The 20,936-nt window shown below is 43.1% G+C and overlaps 1 long non-coding RNA gene across 2 annotated transcripts in view; it reads right to left on the bottom strand.

Moving 5' to 3' along the window:
- LOC143781153 (uncharacterized) overlaps nucleotides 1-8,071 on the bottom strand; it is a 93,987-nt gene extending 85,916 nt beyond the window's left edge. For both annotated transcript variants that reach the window (XR_013216591.1, XR_013216592.1), the window contains exon 1: nucleotides 7,986-8,071. This is a non-coding gene — a long non-coding RNA (uncharacterized LOC143781153). The remainder of the gene's footprint in view (nucleotides 1-7,985) is intronic.
- Between the last annotated feature and the right edge of the window lie 12,865 nt (nucleotides 8,072-20,936).

The following is a 20,936-nucleotide window of genomic DNA, read 5'->3' on the forward strand; positions in this document are numbered from 1 at the left end:
ACTTTTGCTTCCCTTCTTCCAAGAGCCATACCTTTTTTGGTTTTCCTCCAACATAGCTGAACGAGGGCTTTTTTTTTTTTCAGGACGAGTTGTAGTTTTGAAGAACACCGTTAATTGTACCATAAAATGTTCAGGTAAATGCGAAAAAATTGAGGTGAAATTGAGGGGGAAAAAAGAAAAAACACAAGGTTATGTTTTCATTGTGTTAACTGTGAAGTAAAATTGACCTGGAATTACCGTAGGTCAGTACAATTACAGCGATACCAAACTTGCATAGTGTTTTTTCTTTATTATTTAATAGAAAAGATCTGGCCTAGAAATACAAAAAACTGTCAGCTCCTATGTCTGCATTAGGGTGTCTCAAAGATTACTCAATGTGTTCAGTACATTATCCAAATCTATTTGCAATACAGTAGCCTTGTTCTATGTAGCCTAAAGTCTACATACTAAATGCCTGACAAGGTCCCTTCTCCTTACTAGCCCTTTCCAGCAGATAAACTAGCTGAATTAGATTGGTGTGACATCTGCCTTTTGTTTGCCGTGGGTCCATTGCTACAAGTAACCAGTCTAAACCTAAGATAAAACAAAATGAGCAAATACCTGGAGAATTTATTTACTGGAGGGTATTTGCTAATTTTGTTTTTATTTTAAGTTTTGTCTGTTTAGTGGCCAGTGTGAACATGCGCCTGATGCTTACTAACTTATAGTCCAGTTCATCTCTCTATGTTTTGTTTCAAGTAACCAGATTAATAACAGTACATTCTGTTTACTGCATCATTATCTGTGATCTCTCTATCTCCAAGACAGAACACCTTCACCATCCTGTAGAATGTAAGCCCGCAAGGGCAGGGTCCTCTCCCCTCTGTATCAGTCTGTCATTGTTAGTTTGCTTACTGTTAAGGTACCTTCACACGAAACGACTTTGTAACGATATCGCTAGCGATCCGTGACGTTGCAGCGTCCTGGCTAGCGATATCGTTTAGTTTGACACGCAGCAGCGATCAGGATCCTGCTGTGATGTCGCTGGTCGCTGAATAAAGTCCAGAACTTTATTTGGTCGTCCGATCGCCGTGTATCGTTGTGTTTGACAGCAAAAGCAACGATACCAGCGATGTTTTACACTGGTAACCAGGGTAAACATCGGGTTACCAAGCGCAGGGCCGCGCTTAGTAACCCGATGTTTACCCTAGTTACCAGCGTAAAAGTAAAAAAAACAAACAGTACATACTCACCTGCGCGTCCCCCAGCGTCTGCTTCCTGACACTGACTGAGCTCCGGCCCTAACAGCACAGCGGTGACGTTTGCATGTAACCCCTTCTCATGTACAGCACCATGGAATCAATGGTGCTATATAAATATGTGATCGCGTTGCTCCGAGCGTCTCTTACCTCCTATCCCTGCAGGCCCTGGATCCAAAATGGCCGCGGGGCTGCATCCGGGTCCTGCAGGGACTACTTCCGGGTCCAGAGCAGGCGCTGGCAAGCCTGCAGCGCTGTAAGTCAGATCGCTGATCTGTCAGAGTGCTGTGCAAACTGTCAGATCAGCGATCTGTGATGTCCCCCCCCCCCGGGACAAAGTAAAAAAGTAAAAAAAAAAAATTCCACATGTGTAAAAAAAAAAAAAAAAAATTCCGAAATAAAGAAAAAAAAATATATCATTCCCATAAATACATTTCTTTATCTAAATAAAAAAACAAAACAATAAAAGTACATATATTTAGTATCGCCGCGTCCATAATGACCCAACCTATAAAACTGTCCCACTAGTTAACCCCTTCAGTGAACACCGTAAGAAAAAAAAAAAAAACGAGGCAAAAAACAACACTTTATTATCATACTGCCGAACAAAAAGTGGAATAACACGCGATCAAAAAGACAGATATAAATAACCATGGTACCGCTGAAAACGTCGTCTTGTCCCGCAAAAAACGAGCCGCCATACAGCAACATAAGCAAAAAATTAAAAAGGTTATAGTCCTCAGAATAAAGCGATGCCAAAATAATTATTTTTTCTATAAAATAGCTTTTATCGTATAAAAGCGCCAAAACATAAAAAAATGATATAAATGAGATATCGCTGTAATCGTACTGACCCGATGAATAAAACTGCTTTATCAATTTTACCAAACGTGGAACGGTATAAACGCCTCCCCCAAAAGAAATTCATGAATAGCTGGTTTTTGGTCATTCTGCCTCACAAAAATCGGAATAAAAACCGATCAAAAACTCTCACGTGTCCGAAAATGTTACCAATAAAAACGACAACTTGTCCAGCAAAAAAACAAGACCTCACATGACTCTGTGGACCAAAATATGGAAAAATTATAGGTCTCAAAATGTGGAGAAAAACTTTTTTGCTCTAAAAAGCGTCTTTTAGTCTGTGACAGCTGCCAATCATAAAAATCCGCTATAAAAAAATGCTATAAAAGTAAATCAAACCCCCCTTCATCACCCCCTTAATTAGGGAAAAATAATAAAATTAAAAAAAAGTATTTATTTCCATTTTCCCGTTAGGGCTAGTGTTAGGGTTAAGGTTAGGGCTAGGGTTAGGGTTAGGGCTAGGGTTAGGGCTAGGGTTAGGGCTAGGGTTAGGGTTGGGGCTAGGGTTGGAGCTAAAGTTAGGGTTAGGGTTGGGACTAAAGTTAGGGTTAGGGTTGGGGCTAAAGTTAGGGTTAGGGTTTTGATTACATTTACAGTTGGGATTAGGGTTGGGATTAGAGTTAGGGGTGTGTCAGGGTTAGGGGTGTGGTTAGGGTTACCATTGGGATTAGGGTTAGGGATGTGTTTGGATTAGGGTTTCAGGTAGAATTGGGGAGTTTCCACTGTTCAGGCACATCAGGGGCTCTCCAAACGCGACATGGCATCCGATCTCAATTCCAGCCAATTCTGCGTTGAAAAAGTAAAACAGTGCCCCTTCCCTTCCGAGCTCTCCCGTGCGCCCAAACAGGGGTTTGCCCCAACATATGGGGTATTAGTGTACTCAGGACAAATTGGACAACAGCTTTTGGGGTCCAAGTTCTCTTGTTATCCTTGGGAAAATAAAAATTTGGGGGGCTAAAAATCATTTTTGTGGGAAAAAAAAGGATTTTTTATTTTCACGGCTCTGCGTTGTAAACTGTAGTGAAACACTTGGGGGTTCAAAGTTCTCATAACACATCTAGATAAGTTCCTTGGGAGGTCTAGTTTCCAATATGGGGTCACTTGTGGGGGATTTCTACTGTTTGGGTACATCAGGGGCTCTGCAAATGCAACGTGACGCCGGCAGACCAATCCATCTAAGTCTGCATTCCAAATAACGCTCCTTCCCTTCCGAGCTCTGCCATGCGCCCAAACAGTGGTTCCCCCCACATATGGGGTATCAGCATACTCAGGACTAATTGGACAACAACTTTTGGGGTCCAATTTCTCCTGTTACCCTTGGGACAATACAAAACTGAGGGCTAAAAAATAATTTTTGTGGAAAAAAAATATTTTTTATTTTTACGGCTCTGCGTTATAAACTGTAGTGAAACACTTGGGGGTTCAAAGCTCTCAAAACACATCTAGATAAGTTCCTTAGGGGGTCTACTTTCCAAAATGGTGTCATTTGTGGGGGGTTTAATGTTTAGGCACATCAGGGGCTCTCCAAACGCGACATGGTGTCCCATCTCAATTCCAGTCAATTTTGCATTGAAAAGTCAAACGGCGCTCCTTCCCTTCCGAGCTCTGCCATGCGCCCAAACAGTTGTTTACCCCCACATATGGGGTATCAGCGTACTCAGGATAAATTGCACAAAAACTTTAGTGGTCTAATTACTTCTCTTACCCTTGGGAAAATAAAAAATTGGGGACGAAAATATCATTTTTGTGAAAAAATATGATTTTTTATTTTTACGGCTCTGCATTATAAACTTCTGTAAAGCACTTGTTGGGTCAAAGTGCTCACCACACATCTAGATAAGTTCCTTAAGGGGTCTACTTTCCAAAATGGTGTCACTTGTGGGGAGTTTCAATGTTTAGGCACATCAGGGACTCTGCAAACGCAACATGGCGTCCCATCTTAATTCCAGTCAATTTTGCATTGAAAAGTAAAATGGCCCTCCTTCCCTTCCGAGTTCTACTATGTGCCCAAACAGTGGTTTACCCCCACATATGGGGTATCGTCGTACTCAGGACAAATTGCACAACAACTTTTGTGGTCCATTTTCTCCTGTTACCCTTGGTAAAATAAAACAAATTGGAGCTGAAATAAATTTTGTGTGAAAAAAAGTTAAATGTTCATTTTTATTTAAACATTCCAAAAATTCCTGTGAAACACCTGAAGGGTTAATAAACTTCTTGAATGTGGTTTTGAGCACCTTGAGGGGTGCAGTTTTTAGAATGGCGTCACACTTGGGTATTTTCTATCATATAGACCCCTCAAAATGACTTCAAATGAGATGTGGTCCCTAAAAAAAAATGGTGTTGTAAAAATGAGAAATTGCTGGTCAACTTTTAACCCTTATAACTCCCTAACAAAAAAAAATGTTGGTTCCAAAATTGTGCTGATGTAAAGTAGACATGTGGAAAATGTTACTTATTAAGTATTTTGTGTGACATATCTCTGTGATTTAAGGGCATAAAAATTCAGAGTTGGAAAATTGCGAAATTTTCAAAATTTCCACCAAATTTCCATTTGTTTCACAAATAAACGCAAGTTATATCGAATAAATTTTACCACTATCATGAAGTACAATATGTCACGAGAAAGTGTCAGAATCGCTAAGATCTGTTGAAGCGTTCCAGTAAAGGGACAGTGGTCAGAATTGTAAAAATTGGCCCGGTCATTAACGTGCAAACCACCCTTGGGGGTAAAGGGGTTAAAATGCATTTACCCTTCAAGATAATCATGAATGAGCACTGCTATGGTTTCACGATTGTCTCGTTGTGTAAACAGGCTGCCAATCACCGGTGGACAAGCAAAACACTCATTCATCAGGTGAAAAAGGACTTGAGCTGCCAAGAACTGTAGTAGCCTCAGTGCACATCGTCTACTAATAAAACGACCTCCGATAGGTAACAGTTTACTGATTGGTGGCCGTATCATTGCCAGCAGTTGGTCCATATAAATGAACTCTTAGTCTTTAGCTCTGTGGAAAGCTCATCAATGTCTAATTATCCTTAATATAAGCGCCTGACATATTCTAGCACTATTATCTATAGATAATGCTGCAGTCCCTTTTTAGGACTCTTTTCTATGAGCTAGACCAGAAAGCTGCTGCTGAGAGCATTGCACGTTTCATCCATTTGGATGCCACATGGATCATTAGGAAGATATTATTATAGCATGACAATTTCCTTTTATTTAATCTCCAGACGCCAGCTTGAACTGTAGGTAACATGTTTTATATTAACTTTTCAACATCTCCTTTTATTTTCCATTTGCATTATAAGCAGCCCTTTACTTAAAGGCCAGTGAAAAAGTTCAATAACACAATAGATGTAAAAAAATAAATTGTCAATAAATAACTTATTTGTATGGTATTTGGAAAAAACAGCAGATGAAATCAACTCATGCAACTGATATGAGCCTGATCCTTAGTCCTTTATAGCATCAGATCAGCTCAATTTGATATCACTTTATGATATATTACCTGGTGGAAAATTATTTCCATGATATCTCTTATTTTTCTAGTGTCTCTCTGTCTTTTTAAAAATATTTTCACTTTCAAGAAATAAGTTTCATGACTTGTCTTGTGTCTGGATGAGTCTAAAGATGGATGTACACCTTAGATAGCTGTTAGCTGTTGCTGGCTTGTTCGGCCAACAACTACCTCTCCTGACTCCCCCATAAACATGAACATTCTGCTAGGCTGAACATGTATTTTCACTGGGTGTAGAGGAGAAAGCTTTTAGCAGACAGCTTTTCTCCCTAAGAACAAAAGACCCTTATATGTCAGATATGACCCCATAAACATTTGATGGGCAGTTGCTATCGCTGATTTTCATCTAATCTGTATGGAGACCTTAAAGGCTCAATCTGACTACTGGCCCGCAAACATATTAGACTAAAGTCGACTGAACCCGCCGATGCTGATTTGTTCGGCCGATGATCTAATGTGTATGGAGCACCAGCCGACTAATGGTTGGGAGAGATGTTGATTGAGCATGTCCGATTTCAAACTGACAATCTCATTGTTCTCCCCGACAGGCCAGCGACCAACATGTTAGCTGGTGGTGAATTTTCTTAGAGGACACAGTAGCGCTTGCCCGAGCGAGTGCTTCTGTGTGTGGGAGAGCCATCTAATGTGTATGACCAGCTTAAATCAAACTCAGTAGAGTATCACTTTGACCAACCAGCTGTTTAAAAACAGGACTGAACAGGAAAGGAGAGCAGGCACTTTTCTTAACATACATAAATACAATTCAGGACAATTGTAGTGTAAGTCACTGATAGAAAACCCCAGACATGTAGTATTGTAAATGTTCACCAAATTATTCTGTAATATGTGCTCCAAATACACAGAGAAGTACCATTATTGTGACGTTCTTTAATGGACTGTTCATTTTCAGTAAGTGTAATATCTGAGAACGTTTTCACCATTAGAACTCTGTTTGGTATCTAAGAATATACACTTTCCCCAGGATGGGAATGAGAATTATTTTGGGAATTCCAGCAAAGCATATCATGTGTGATGCTCCAGGCACAGAGCATCCTATCCTAACAGAATGACTGGATCCTTACATTCACAAGACCCTGAATAATTGATGTTCCATGACTAGATGCTAATTAAAGAAAACATTGTAACTATTTATGTTTAGAGAGCAAATCACTGAGACTATAAATAATTTTGAAATTAGTACAAACTGTGTCCAGCATAGACCTCTGTGCTTATAATATATATTGTGACTTATACCATCTATTTATAAATAGTGGCTGATGCGAAGTGCACCCAGCCTCTGTGGGTACTGTACGCCATATGCCATCATGATGCATTCATCCTACAGTGGCTATAGTCTGGATATTTGCAAACAGTGTAATCCACTTTCCAGGACTGCCACCATGAATTTCAGAGCCCCATATTTGCAAAATTTTGGGGCCCCCTGTGTTTCTGCCTCCACCCCCCGAACCTTCCACAGTCGCACCGCCCACTCTTGGAAAAACTCCAATTTGGCACCATGTCCTTACCAATCACACATTAGAGTTCCCATCAAACACCAAATCAATACACAGCCATCAGATTGTTGTGTCCAAAAGATTTTTTAATCCTGTTACCACAACAAGGTAGACTCTTCTGGCAGGGCCCTATTCTACTCTAACCTATTAAACATTTCTTAAAATATCCAATACTCTTTTAAGGTGTATTTGTATTTATTTTTCTTTAAGGTAATGAGTCACACAAACTTTTTAAAATGACCAATAATACCAGCTATAAGGTACAAATACCGCCCCCAAATGGCCGCACCACATATTACCACATCAAATGTATTTATTTTTCTTTAAGGTAATGAGTCACACAAACTTTTTAAAATGACCAATAATACCAGATATAAGGAACAAATACCGTCACCCCATGGCAGTACCACATATTACCACATCATAGTGACCGAATAATACCACATACAAGGAACAAATACTGCGAACACCTTGACCAGACTACATATTACCACCACATAGTGACCGAATAATACCACATACAGGGGACAAATACCGCCACACCATGGCCAGACCACATACTACCACCCCATAGTGACCAAATAATACCACATACAAGAGAGAAATACTGCCACACCATGGCCAGACCACATATTACTACCACAGTGACCGAATAATACCACATATAAGAAACAAATACCATCACACCATGACCAGATCATATATTACAATCACATAGTGACTGTATACTACAATACTGATCATTAATACAAAAAACAATACTAATATTACCATAAGTGCCATTATACACAAAAGCTCTGTACATAGTATGCAGTGTATAGCGTCCGTGTACAGGTAACACATTGACTCACCAGTGACTTTATACACAGGAGCTTTGTATATGGTGTGGTAAGTCAACGGACTTGGTGATACATGGAGGTAGAACAACAGGAACACTGTAAATGAAATAGGAAAGCAAAAAATGAAACATGTTGTGAAAAAAAGAGGCAAAAATTATTTGAATAACCAAATTAAAAATTATTTTAGAGCCATTAAAAATGCATATGCGATAAAACTCCAAAATGTGCCTAGTCAGGAAGAGGGGAAATGGCCCTATGACAACTCAAATGAATATCTGCTGATCTGCAGCTCCTGGGAGCAGCCACTAAATAGTATTCGGCTACATGCACTGATTACATCTGGCCGCTGCCAGAGCTGTTAACAGCAGATCAGTGGGAATACTGGTGCTGGTGTTGTACCTCCATTGATCTCATATTGATTACCTATCCTAAAGGTACAGTCACACTCAGCAACTTTGCAACGAGAACGACAACGATCCGTGACGTTGCAGCGTCCTGGATAGCGATCTCGTTGAGTTTGACACGCAGCAGCGATCTGGATCCCGCTGTGATATCGCTGGTCGGAGCTAGAAGTCCAGAACGTTATTTGGTCGTCAGGTCGGCGTGTATCATCATGTTTGACATCAAAAGCAACGATGTCAGCAATGTTTTACATGGAGCTAACGACCTGTGAGAACGATAAGTGAGTCACCGTTACGTCACTGGATCGCTCCTGCATCGTTCTGGAGCTGCTGTGTTTGACATCTCTACAGCGACCTAAACAGCGACGCTGCAGCGATCGGCTCGTTGTCTATATTGCTGCAGCGTCGCTGAGTGTGACGGTACCTTAAGGCCTTTAGTCAATGAGGAAGAGGCAGAGGAAGCCTCTCCTCAAAGAATATTATGGACTTATAAGCATGTAACTGCTATATTCTCTACTAATAGCGGACCTGTCACTACACTAATGCACTGTGAAATCTGTTTTAAAGGAAACAGAAATATATGTATGGTAAAATTATGAATTATTTTTTAAAAAGCTTGTTTCATATCAGTGTCAGGCTCCATGTATACTTCAGAGCTGTATGGTGGCATGCATACTACAAAGCTGTAAGTATCTTGTGTGCTGCACCGTACTGTATTACAGAAATATTCTTTAGCGAAAGGCATATAAACATAACCATTGTAAATACTTTTCTGCCCAATGATGACAGAAGTATTCTAGGAGTGATACCTTTATTGGCTAACCCGAAAAAAAATCAAACATAACCATTGAATTGAATGCACCATTAATTCCAGGGTGCTGCATATGTGGAGAGGGTTTACATACATATAATACTAATATAAAGTATAAGAAAGTACAATAAATAAACTAACAGTGACATAACAGGTAAAGAGGGGAGAGGACCCTGCCCTCACGGGCATACAACCTACATAGTATTGGGTAGTGCTGCATCATTTGCAAACAAGTCGACACAAAGGTTCCTTGAATGATGAGATCCATCACCTCAGTGAAAGCCACTTGCACTTTTCTAATGGCCATCAAAAATGGTCTGCACTGGGTTACTGCAGGTGGGTAGTGTTTCAATAAAAGTATTTTATAATAAATATTTAGTTCACCAGATTTTGAATGCATATTTAATAAAAATCTGAGAAATGAACAATAGGCTAAAGGCTTAGGCACAGCTCTAGTGGTAATGAGATGGAAACAGTTACTTTTGGTTGTTGGCATTCCTGAACACATATACAAGTTCCGTGAGATCCAGACAATTTTCATGGGATTTGCTCTAAGAACTATATAATAGCCGCAAGATTGTGCACTTTATTTTAATACTTGGACTATGCATTACTGGTTTGGTGATGTTATTGCTTTCCTCAGATTGCTTTGATTATTGATCTGATTAGCAAAAGTTGAAAGTAAACATCACAGTGAGCATGCCTCTAAGCCTTTGATCACCACCATCACAAGTAGCTATTTTGGACACAATTAACAAAGGTCACTTGAAAAGCAGATGGCAGGATAACCTCAACCTCCTGAGGTCTTCAGTGATGTTAAACCACTTTAAGCATCAGTGAAGTGTAGTTATGATGCCTGGAACTATGTGCACAACAAGATTGGGATGAGGAGGAACCAGGAAGCCTTAGTTGCCAAGCTATTTGGAAATATAGCAGGTCTTCCTGTACGAACCCATAGCTGCAGTTTGCAAGTTAAAATAAATAACTGTACATAATGTACTTTATTTGTGCTACACAGCAGAGGATGAAGGTGCATAGTTGGCCACTAGAGGCATTAAGGAGCAAATTGCATGTTGCTGCCCACTACCCCAGAATAAATCCTTCTTTCCTGCTTGTGTGGACTGTGGTGATGTCCCTGAAGCAAGAATGTCTAACTACATACAGTACAGAGCAAAAGTTTGGACACGCCTTCTCATTTAAAGATTTTTCTGTACTTTCATGAATATGAAAATTGTAAATTCACACTGAAGTCATTAAAACTATGAATTAACACATGTGGCATTGTATACTTAACAAAAAAGTGTGAAACAACTGAAAATATGTCTTATATTCTAGGTTCTTCAAAGTAGCCACCTTTTGCTTTGATGACTGCTTTGCACACTCTTGGCATTCTCTTGATGAGCTTCAAGGGGTAGTCACTGGAAATGGTCTTCCAACAATCTTGAAGGAGTTCCCAGAGATGCTTAGCACTTGTTGGCCCTTTTGCCTTCACTCTGCGGTCCAGCTCACCCCAAACCATCTCGATTGGGTTCAGGTCTGGTGACTGTGGAGGCCAGGTCATCTGGCGTAGCACCCCATCACTCTCCTTCTTGGTCAAATAGCCCTTACACGGCCTGGAGGTGTGTTTGGGGTCATTGTCCTGTTGAAAAATAAATGATGGTCCAACTAAACGCAAACCGGATGGAATAGCATGCCGCTGCAAGATGCTGTGGTAGCCATGCTACCATGTGGTAGCCATGTATGAAAATACAGAAAAATCTTTAAATGAGAAGGTGTGTTCAAACTTTTGCTCTGTACTGTATGTACTGATGTATTTAAGATAGGGGTTTGGAGAGATTAGAGATATACACTCACCGGCCACTTTATTAGGTACACCTGTCCAACTTCTTGTTAACACTTAATTTCTAATCAGCCAATCACATGGCGGCAACTCAGTGCATTTAGGCATGTAGACATGGTCAAGACAATCTCCTGCAGTTCAAACCGAGCATCAGTATGGGGAAGAAAGGTGATTTGAGTGCCTTTGAACGTGGCATGGTTGTTGGTGCCAGAAGGGCTGGTCTGAGTATTTCAGAAACTGCTGATCTACTGGGATTTTCACGCACAACCATCTCTAGGGTTTACAGAGAATGGTCCGAAAAAGAAAAAAAATCCAGTGAGCGGCAGTTCTGTGGGCGGAAATGCCTTGTTGATGCCAGAGGTCAGAGGAGAATGGGCAGACTGGTTCGAGCTGATAGAAAGGCAACAGTGACTCAAATCGCCACCCGTTACAACCAAGGTAGGCCTAAGAGCATCTCTGAACGCACAGTGCGTCGAACTTTGAGGCAGATGGGCTACAGCAGCAGAAGACCACACCGGGTACCACTCCTTTCAGCTAAGAACAGGAAACTGAGGCTACAATTTGTAGAAGCTCATCGAAATTGGACAGTAGAAGATTGGAAAAACGTTGCTTGGTCTGATGAGTCTCGATTTCTGCTGCGACATTCGGATGGTAGGGTCAGAATTTGGCGTAAACAACATGAAAGCATGGATCCATCCTGCCTTGTATGGAGCATCTTTGGGATGTGCAGCCGACAAATCTGCGGCAACTGTGTGATGCCATCATGTCAATATGGACCAAAATCTCTGAGGAATGCTTCCAGCACCTTGTTGAATCTATGCCACGAAGAATTGAGGCAGTTCTGAAGGCAAAAGGGGGTCCAACCCGTTACTAGCATGGTGTACCTAATAAAGTGGCCGGTGAGTGTATATATTTGTCTTCAAAGAATGCTAAGAACAGGTTAGCAAAAATGCATGCTACTGGTGTGCCCATGGCTGTCCCAATCTGTTGCAGGTACCACTTGTCCATGAATTTGAAGGCATTATGACAAAGTACAAATTCTAATGCTTCTTGTGCAAAATTTATATATTCCAAACTTTTATCTGTACTGGTTAGAATTTTTATTACAGCATCTATACTTATTTATTCTGGAATTCTGGTATGGAGGTTTTCCACATCTATTTTAACTAAAGAGAAGCCGTATTACCAGTTTATTTCTCCAATAGCTTTCAAAAATGATCTTCTAAAGATGACATCGTTCCATTTTTTCATTTCCTAAAGTATGCTGAATTCAGCTTGATTTAAATTTTTAGATGGTAGCTTATAGTGAAGAGCATCTACATCTTTAATTACTAGTTCTTGGAATAGATCCCGCCCGTAAATGTGCATATTTTAGTGAGGTAGTTGTATTTTCAACTAACTCGGATGGAGCAGGATGTGATAAACCCAATAATAAAGCTGCATCTTGAAAGAGTGCTGTATTATTAGATGTATCTACACTGAAACCTAATGGAGCCAAGTGACTGGGTATTTCCCGCTGTGGACACAAAATAGGGTTATTCATTTTTATGTCAACATAAGATTTACTAAGATGCATTTTCCTAGTAGTTTTAAATAAGTCAATCTTAGGTCAAAAGGTTCAGGTAAACAGAAATTGAGTCCTCTGGTTAATACTATAATGTGGTCCGCTGATAGAACTCTGCTGGTTAAATTCACAAGCTCATTCCCTTGTTTATGACCAGCTATTTCCTCCACGAGACTTGTTTTTGTTTTGTGCCGTTTCCTGCATTTTTCCCCCTCTCCTTTTGCGTTTCCTAAAGGGATCATGAGTGTTTAGGGGTTTGCGTTCATTGCTGATAGCTGATTTTATCTGATCTTATGCGATGCTAGAATCCAAATCTGTAGTACCTAATGAGAGCACCACATGAAGACCCCCCTCCAGGCCCACCCCGAAGCACAAGCATAACATTAACTCAAAACTGAAAATAAAGATTAAACAACAACCACAAGACAGATTTCATCTACCAAGGTATCATTCTAATCAGTATAACGGTGCCAACATGACACTGTCTGTACTTTACTGTGCACAATCATGCTTTAAAGGAAGTTCTGCTGAAAGATTTCTCATCTTTATGAAGGTCCAATGTGAATCAATATTCAATATGTATTTTATTTTTTACCTATATCCATCCTAAGGAACTATCATTTAGTTAAATTTGTTTAATCTAGTTCCAGGTTTTTACTGCAGAACCCTTGTGCCTAACTTTTTCCCGCCTTTTTCACAGAGTGAGGTTAATGGGATTGGTCGATTCTTCCAATCCTCTACCATTTCAGTTCATCTGAAAGGTATCAGTGTCTGGTTACTTTTTATTATTTTTTTTCTCTTATTTAAATTTTCTTTTTCTCCTGTTGGACAACTCTCTGGCGCATACAAGTTCTAATTATCTTGTATTATATACTTAATAATTAAGGAATTTCATTAAGTTACGGGTTATTCTATTTAGACTATTATAATAATGGCTTTGAAAATTCTCTCTCTCAATGTTAAAGTGTTGAATAACCCCTTCAAAAGATTTTCGTCCTAGAAGGAAGCTGTGAGATGCCAACTGAGGTTATTGCTTTCCAAGAAAATAAATTTTCCTCCTAAAATTCTCCAGTTTTCGCTCATAAAAAATGTCTCCACATTTTTAGATCTTCCTTCCAGAAAAAAAGGCTGGAGTCATCACAGTAATATGGGATTCGGTCTCCTCTAATAGAAGAAATCGCTAATAGTAAAAGACAATATCACATTTTGGTTTGTATCATGCCCCAAATAAGACAGATATATTTTCTTAATAAGGTTATGATTCGTATAATAAAAACACTAATTTTAATGGGGCACTTGGATGCTATGGCTTTAGGGCACTATGTACACTTTAAAGGAATGTATTGTTGATCATCAATTATATAATAATAATAAAAATAATATGATGTCTTTAGGTGTCTGAACGCTTCTACCAAATAATTTACCTTCTACTCTTATAGGCACAAAATCTACTCCAGAAAAGATTTAATTCTGACATACACATCTTCATTGCAAAAATTTAAAACAACCCAAATAGGCATCATATCATGGTCAGACCATGCCCCAGTTATATTTTCTTTGGAAACAGATATGCAGCACCCCAGAGTCCTGGTTTCTGCAGTAGTATTATTCCTCCACCAGGGGGAGTGATATTACGTCTGGAGGCAATAAAGGAGATCTCCTGTCCAGGTATCACAGACACACCACACACTTCACACTCCAGTCCACCCTGGGCAGCAAAGGTTCTATCTACTAGGCCACTCCTCACAGTTAGGTAAAACTGGTGGGTTGGTTAGGAAGTTAGGCAGAAGCTGACTGGGCTTCACCCAGACAGTAAGAGCTCGACGGAGTTTGGCAGAAGCTGGCTGGAGTGGGTTCCAGCCAGATCCAGACTACAGTCTGAGGAGGACGAGGGTCCACGGAACTGCACCTGCCCCACGTGCGGCAGCATCCAAAGAAAGAGACATTGAAAGGAAGTGTATTGCAGTGAGTGAGAAACGAAGGCATAGCAACAAGTGGATACCAGAGAGGATAGTGGCTGAGAGGAGCTGCATCCTTCTGGTGCGCATTCCGGTAGCCAGAATACCGAGGGAGTAAAGTGCTCTACGCCATTGCTTCAGAGACTGGCAGGACAGTCAATTCCAAGTTGGCTGCCCGACCTTAATACCTAAGAAGACACGGTGGAAAATTGTGGGGGTCGGGGCATCTCTAGGGTCCCTATAAACAAGCCTTAGGCCGTCAGTCATACGGGTTTTGTTCTAATGTGTTACTGTGCGCATAGGAAGGCTATTGCATTCCACCTGGATAAGGAGACTCTGGATTTGCCTTCAGACCGGCCGGGCTCTGCCTACCCTGTGATCCGGTGCCCAGGACTGTGGACACTGAAGCCTTCAGTAAAAGGTAGAGACTGCAACCTTGTGTCCTTGTTATTCACCACGCCTTACACCATCACCATCTACACTCTGGGAAGCCCTGGGGATACACTTCACCTGTGGTAAGGTATACCATCAAGCTGCCATAACATCACCCCAGCGGACCCCTAAGCAGCGTTGGTCACCCTGACCGAATACCACAGGTGGCGTCACGAACATTATACAAACTAGCCCTTTTATTGGACGCCCCTCAAAGGGCCACGGACCGGGTCGGGCCACCGTGACATCCCCTGAACCAGAGGACCCGGTACCGAAAACCTCATTGCCCTTAACGTGGGGGCGATCCATCTTGGCGTCACGAACAGGATCTACTTAAGCCTGAAAATCAGGTCATGTGCGCCTAAGAACTGTGCCAGAACTGTATTTCATTGCTGAACTGTGAATCGCCATTACCGCAAAGATTCCTGCCAAAATTGCCGCCATTATAGCGCCACGAGGAGCGCAGGAGAAGAAGGGCGTGCCATGGGAGGAGACTACCAAAGTGGCGCCAAGAGTGACGACCACCCCCTCCGACTACTGCTACGGGATGACGACGTGCCCAGGAGCCAAGGAGGACCGCCCCCTGATTTGCAACGGCGGGAACCGGGTGGAGAAGGAGCTCGACCCCGAGAAAATGGAAGAGCAGCGTGCGTGTGCTACCGAAGGTCGAGAAGCAGAGATGGAGACCAGCGGGTACCTGAACGACGACAAAGTGACCCAGGACCATCTCAGGCGACCTGAAGCGAACCCGACTTCGCCGCTGCGCGGCCCAGGTGTCTTGGATCTGCAGATGGAGGAGCCGAACCCTCAACTCCAGGATGCAGAGCCAGCAGCTGTGAAGGAGTGGAAGTTGGAGCCGTGCAAGGAGATCACCTTGGAAGAACTGTGGCCCGAGCCGCCGCCGACTCCAGTGTCCTCATCAGCGGAGCGGATCGTCATCGGTGGAACCACATCAGATGCAGGTACAGAAAACGCCCCTGCCCCACCGACTGATCCGGCTCCAGTGACCGCCCCCCACCCAGACTGTGACCGACCACCGGCCGCTGCGCCATCCCCAGCGAGTCGCCGCACCACTAACGGAGCACCACCTTTATATCTAGCGACCGAGGGCACACCAGTGGATGTGAGCCAGGAGGGGGTGATCTTTCGCTGGGACGATTCGAGGAGTGGAGTGTGCGGGTCCTATATTGCTGTTCTCACCTGGGAAGAATATAAACAATGCCTAGTATTACAATGGAAGGAGAGAAATAGACAGAAAGCCCAGTGTGATGCATCGGCCGTTGAAGCCCAGCCAGATGACAGACTCCCAGTGAGATATGGGATAGTGGTGACTTTTCCTCTCCAAAGAGGGAGAGGGTTCATTCAGGAACCCGGGGTGGTGCCGAAGGTTCGGGTGGACAGAAGTGAAGTGGAGTCCCACCTTGGAAGAGTGCATCCGGGCCACAACTTGTACCCCGGAGACTCGTTGACTTACATCCATCACTGGGGAGACAATGGATGGTACGCTCGGAATGTAAAGAGGTGCGCACCACTAACAGCGCCACCTAGTGTCAAGAAGACAACCCCAGCCACTACCACAGCTGAACCACCGACAGCCCCTCAGACTAACACCACCACTACTGTGTGCGTGACTACCACCGTTGGACTCACTGCGGGGGCCAACACTACCGCTAACACTTGCACTCAGGCTACACAAACTTTAATAGCAGCTAATGACTTGACGATACATGAACAACAAACCCATGACGTCTACTTGGGACCAGACGAAGATTCGGATACTCACCTTCCCAAGCCAGGAAGTGTGCGATATTGGCTGGTGCTTTGGCAAATACTGCTACCCACAGGACATCAATAAACCTCGAAGAAACCGGCCATAAACTGTAAATAGTTAAACTGTTCTTAGTTTTTGCTGCTAAAACCCGTCTAGGGTTAACTCTTAATGGGATCCCTTTGTTTACCCGGGATCCCTGTTGTTTCAAGTTTTGCACAAGTTTTCTACTCCCTCAAAAGAACATTTGAATCATGAACTGTGCATGATCACAAACTGTTCCTGTATATAGTTTGCACCTTCTTAAAGGTGCTGTCTACTGGTTTTACAAGAAAGAGCTTTTTGAAGAGACTGTTCCTGATGACAGCGTGAAAGTTCTTGCTGTTTTACAAATTGATAACTGACTTGCAAATTGATTGTTTGCACTGCCTCAGAAAAGACTGGAGATTTCCTCTTAAAGGGAATGTTAGTTGTTGCACTTTCTCCAAGAGTGACAATGTTGCCTTAAATAGTCAGAAAGCAATAATGTTTTACATAGTGATAGTATGTAGCTAGGAATAGAAAATGTTAAATGATGTACTCTGATTCTGAATAAAATTGAAGTTAAAGTAAATGTTAGGTTTTATAGGAATAAGCTGAAGGAAAAATGCAGTGAGCCCGTAGGGGTAGACAGATAGTCCTGCATATGTAGAAGAAGTGAGAATAGCATATTGATTTGCACTTTGAAGTTTTATAGTATGCCCTTAGAGGGTACTCGCACTAAAAGGAAAAATACTGTTTGGTACTTGCACTTAGTAGATAGCATACCCGAATGAGTCATGGCCGTTCATAGTTAGTTAATAATTGTTATTTACTTAATTTAAAGTTGTACGCACAATGTAAATATGTTCTTAATTGTTTGCAACGTTCAAGTGCTCTCACCTCCCATAAAGAGAAGAAGCACTGTTGAATTGATTTGTGTTATAGCATTTCAAAAATGTTGCATGTCTTTTTGCGAATGTATTGATGTTTTCTTTTCCCAGCCCGGAAGTGCTGGATTTAATGGGGGGGGGGGGGGGGGGAGTGCAGCGTCCTGGTTGCTGCAGTAGTATTATTACTCCACCAGGGGGAGTGATATTACGTCTGGAGGCAATAAAGGAGATCTCTTGTCCAGGTATCACAGACACACCACACACTTCACACTCCAGTCCACCCTGGGCAGCAAAGGTTCTATTTACTAGGCCACTCCTCGCAGTTAGGTAAAGCTGGTGGGTTGGTTAGGAAGTTAGGCAGAAGCTGACTGGGCTTCACCCAGACAGTAAGAGCTTGACGGAGTTTGGCAGAAGCTGGCTGGAGTGGGTTCCAGCCAGATCCAGACTACAGTCTGAGGCGGACGAGGGTCCATGGAGCTGCGCCTGCCCCAAGTGCGGCAGCATCCAAAGAAAGAGACATTGAAAGGAAGTGTATTGCAGTGAGTGAGAAACGAAGGCATAGCAACAAGTGGATACCAGAGAGGATAGTGGCTGAGAGGACCTGCATCCTTCTGGTGCGCGTTCCGGTAGCCAGAATACCGAGGGAGTAAAGTGCTCTACACCACTGCTTCAGAGACTGGCAGGATAGTCAATTCCAAGTTGGCTACCCGACCTTAATACCTAAGAAGACACGGTGGCAAATTGTGGGGGTCGGGGCGTCTCTAGGGTCCCTATAAACAAGCCTCAGGCCATCAGTCATACGGGTTTTGTTCTATCCGACAACGGGGAACAGAGAGAGAAGACTAATAACAGTGAGGACCTTATTGGAGCTTAAGCAAGTGAGGACCTACTGTGTTACTGTGCGCATAGGAAGGCTATTGCATTCCACCTGGATAAGGAGACTCTGGATTTGCCTTCAGACCGGCCGGGCTCTGCCTACCCTGTGATCCGGTGCCCAGGACTGTGGACACTGAAGCCTTCAGTAAAAGGTAAAGAGACTGCAACCTTGTGTCCTCGTTATTCACCGTGCCTTACACCATCACCATCTACACTCTGGGAAGCCCTGGGGATACACTTCACCTGTGGTAAGGTATACCATCAAGCTGCCATAACATCACCCCAGCGGACCCCTAAGCAGCGTTGGTCACCCTGACCGAATACCACAGGTGGCGTCACGAACATTATACAAACTAGCCCTTTTATTGGACGCCCCTCAAAGGGCCACGGACCGGGTCGGGCCACCGTGACATCCCCTGAACCGAAGGACCCGGTACCGAGTACCCCATTGCCCTTAACATGGGGGCGATCCAGATACTCAACCTCAGAGGTGTAGATAGGGTTTTGGTTCAGGGGGGGGCGAAGCTTCTGAGTGGGCCCCTACCCAGGTAACCTTGATTACAACTGGGTGACGCCACCTAATAGTGGAGGAGAACTTCAGCAGATGACCACGCTTTCTATATAAAGACCAATACTGATATTACCGCCATATGGTCAGTGGTAGATACCAGTCCTACAGAACATATTAGAGATCACAGCACAGTTAGAGATATTTACTTACTGCTGACATTCTTTCTGATGGAGTCGTCACTTTTCACGTCTTTTCCATCTGGCCCAGACCGACATGATAACTTCTTCCAGCCACGACTCGGCTGCAGAGAAAACAAAGACACGTTTCACGCCTCATATTTTCAGCCATCACCCTCTATTCCCAACCTGCACAAACTCCTCATCCTGCTGATACCCCAATGCTGAGCCGCTGCTGCCATATGTGTCCCTATTATTGCACCTGCTGTGTGGTTCTCTGTTCACTCTAAATTCGAAACAACCCTCTAGAACAGTGTACCCCAACTCCGGTCCTCAAGAGTCATCAACAGGTCATGATTTCAGGATTTCCATAGTATTGCATAGGTGATTGAATGCTTGCCTGCACAGGGAACACAATTATCACCTGTGCAATACTAAGGAAATCCTGAAAACATGACCTGTTGCTGGCTCTTGAGGACCGGAGTTGGGGAACACTGCTCTAGAATATAGTAATGCCGAGTGCAAGTGCCCTAGAAAACAGTGCCCATATTTTGCCCCCTAGAAAGTAATATTGCCCTGTGTGCCCCTTTGATAGTCACAGTAACCTAAGTTCCCCTATAACAATAAGTGCCCACTTAACATTGAATAATGTCCTGAGTCTCCCCCCTTAGAGCTCCCCTATACACAGTATGATGCTCTTTTATACACAGTATAATGACCCCCTCACTGTACAGTACCACCCACACAGTATACTGGCCCCTTGGTAGCCCCAAACTGTTTGATGGCTCCAACACTGTAAGATGACCCCCTCACTGTAATCTCCACACTGATGGCCCCCCAGATAGCCTCCATATAGTATAATGCACCAGATAGTCCTCAATATAGTATTATGCACCCCCTATAGGACTCCATATAGTATAATGCACTCCCCATAGGCTTACTCTATAATGTATAATGCACCCCCATAAGCAGACTCTATAGTATAAGGCAGCATCCCATAGGCAGGCCCTGTAGTATAAGGCAGCACCCCATAGGCAGACTCTGTATTATAAGAGAGCACCCATAGGCAGATCCTGTAGTATAAGACAGCACCCCATAGGCAGACTGTAGTATAAGGCAGCACCTCATAGTCAGACTGTGTAGTGTAAGGCAGCACCCCATAGGCAAACTCTGTAGTATAATGCAGCACCCTCACAGGCAGACTCTATAGCATAAGGCAGCCCCCATAGACAGACTCTGTAGTATAAGGCAGCCCCCATAGGCAGACTCTGTAGTATACGGCAGCACCCCATAGGCAGACCCTGTAGTATAAGACAGAATCCCATAGGCAGATCCTGTAGTATAAGGCAGCACCCCCACAGGCAAACTCTGTAGTATAAGGCACCACCACCCCACAGGCAGACCCTGTAGTATAAGGCAGCACCCCCCCACAGGAAGACTCTGTAGTATAAGGCAGCACTCCCACACACAGGAAGACTCTGTAGTATAAGGCAGCACCCCCCCACAGGCAGACTCTGCAGTATAAGGCAGCATCCACCCACAGGCAGACTCTGTAGTATAAGGCAGCACTCCCCCACATTCAGACTCTGTAATATTAGGCAGCCCCCATAAAGAAAAACAATAAATAAATACCTCTCCTTCCTGGTTCCTGCGCTGCTTCCGCTCACCTCTGGACCGTGGGCGCCGGGCAGTGACGTCATTGCACTCCCGTCAGT

Source organism: Ranitomeya variabilis, chromosome 6 (genome assembly GCF_051348905.1).
Source record: "Ranitomeya variabilis isolate aRanVar5 chromosome 6, aRanVar5.hap1, whole genome shotgun sequence".
NCBI classification, from domain to species: domain Eukaryota; kingdom Metazoa; phylum Chordata; class Amphibia; order Anura; family Dendrobatidae; genus Ranitomeya; species Ranitomeya variabilis.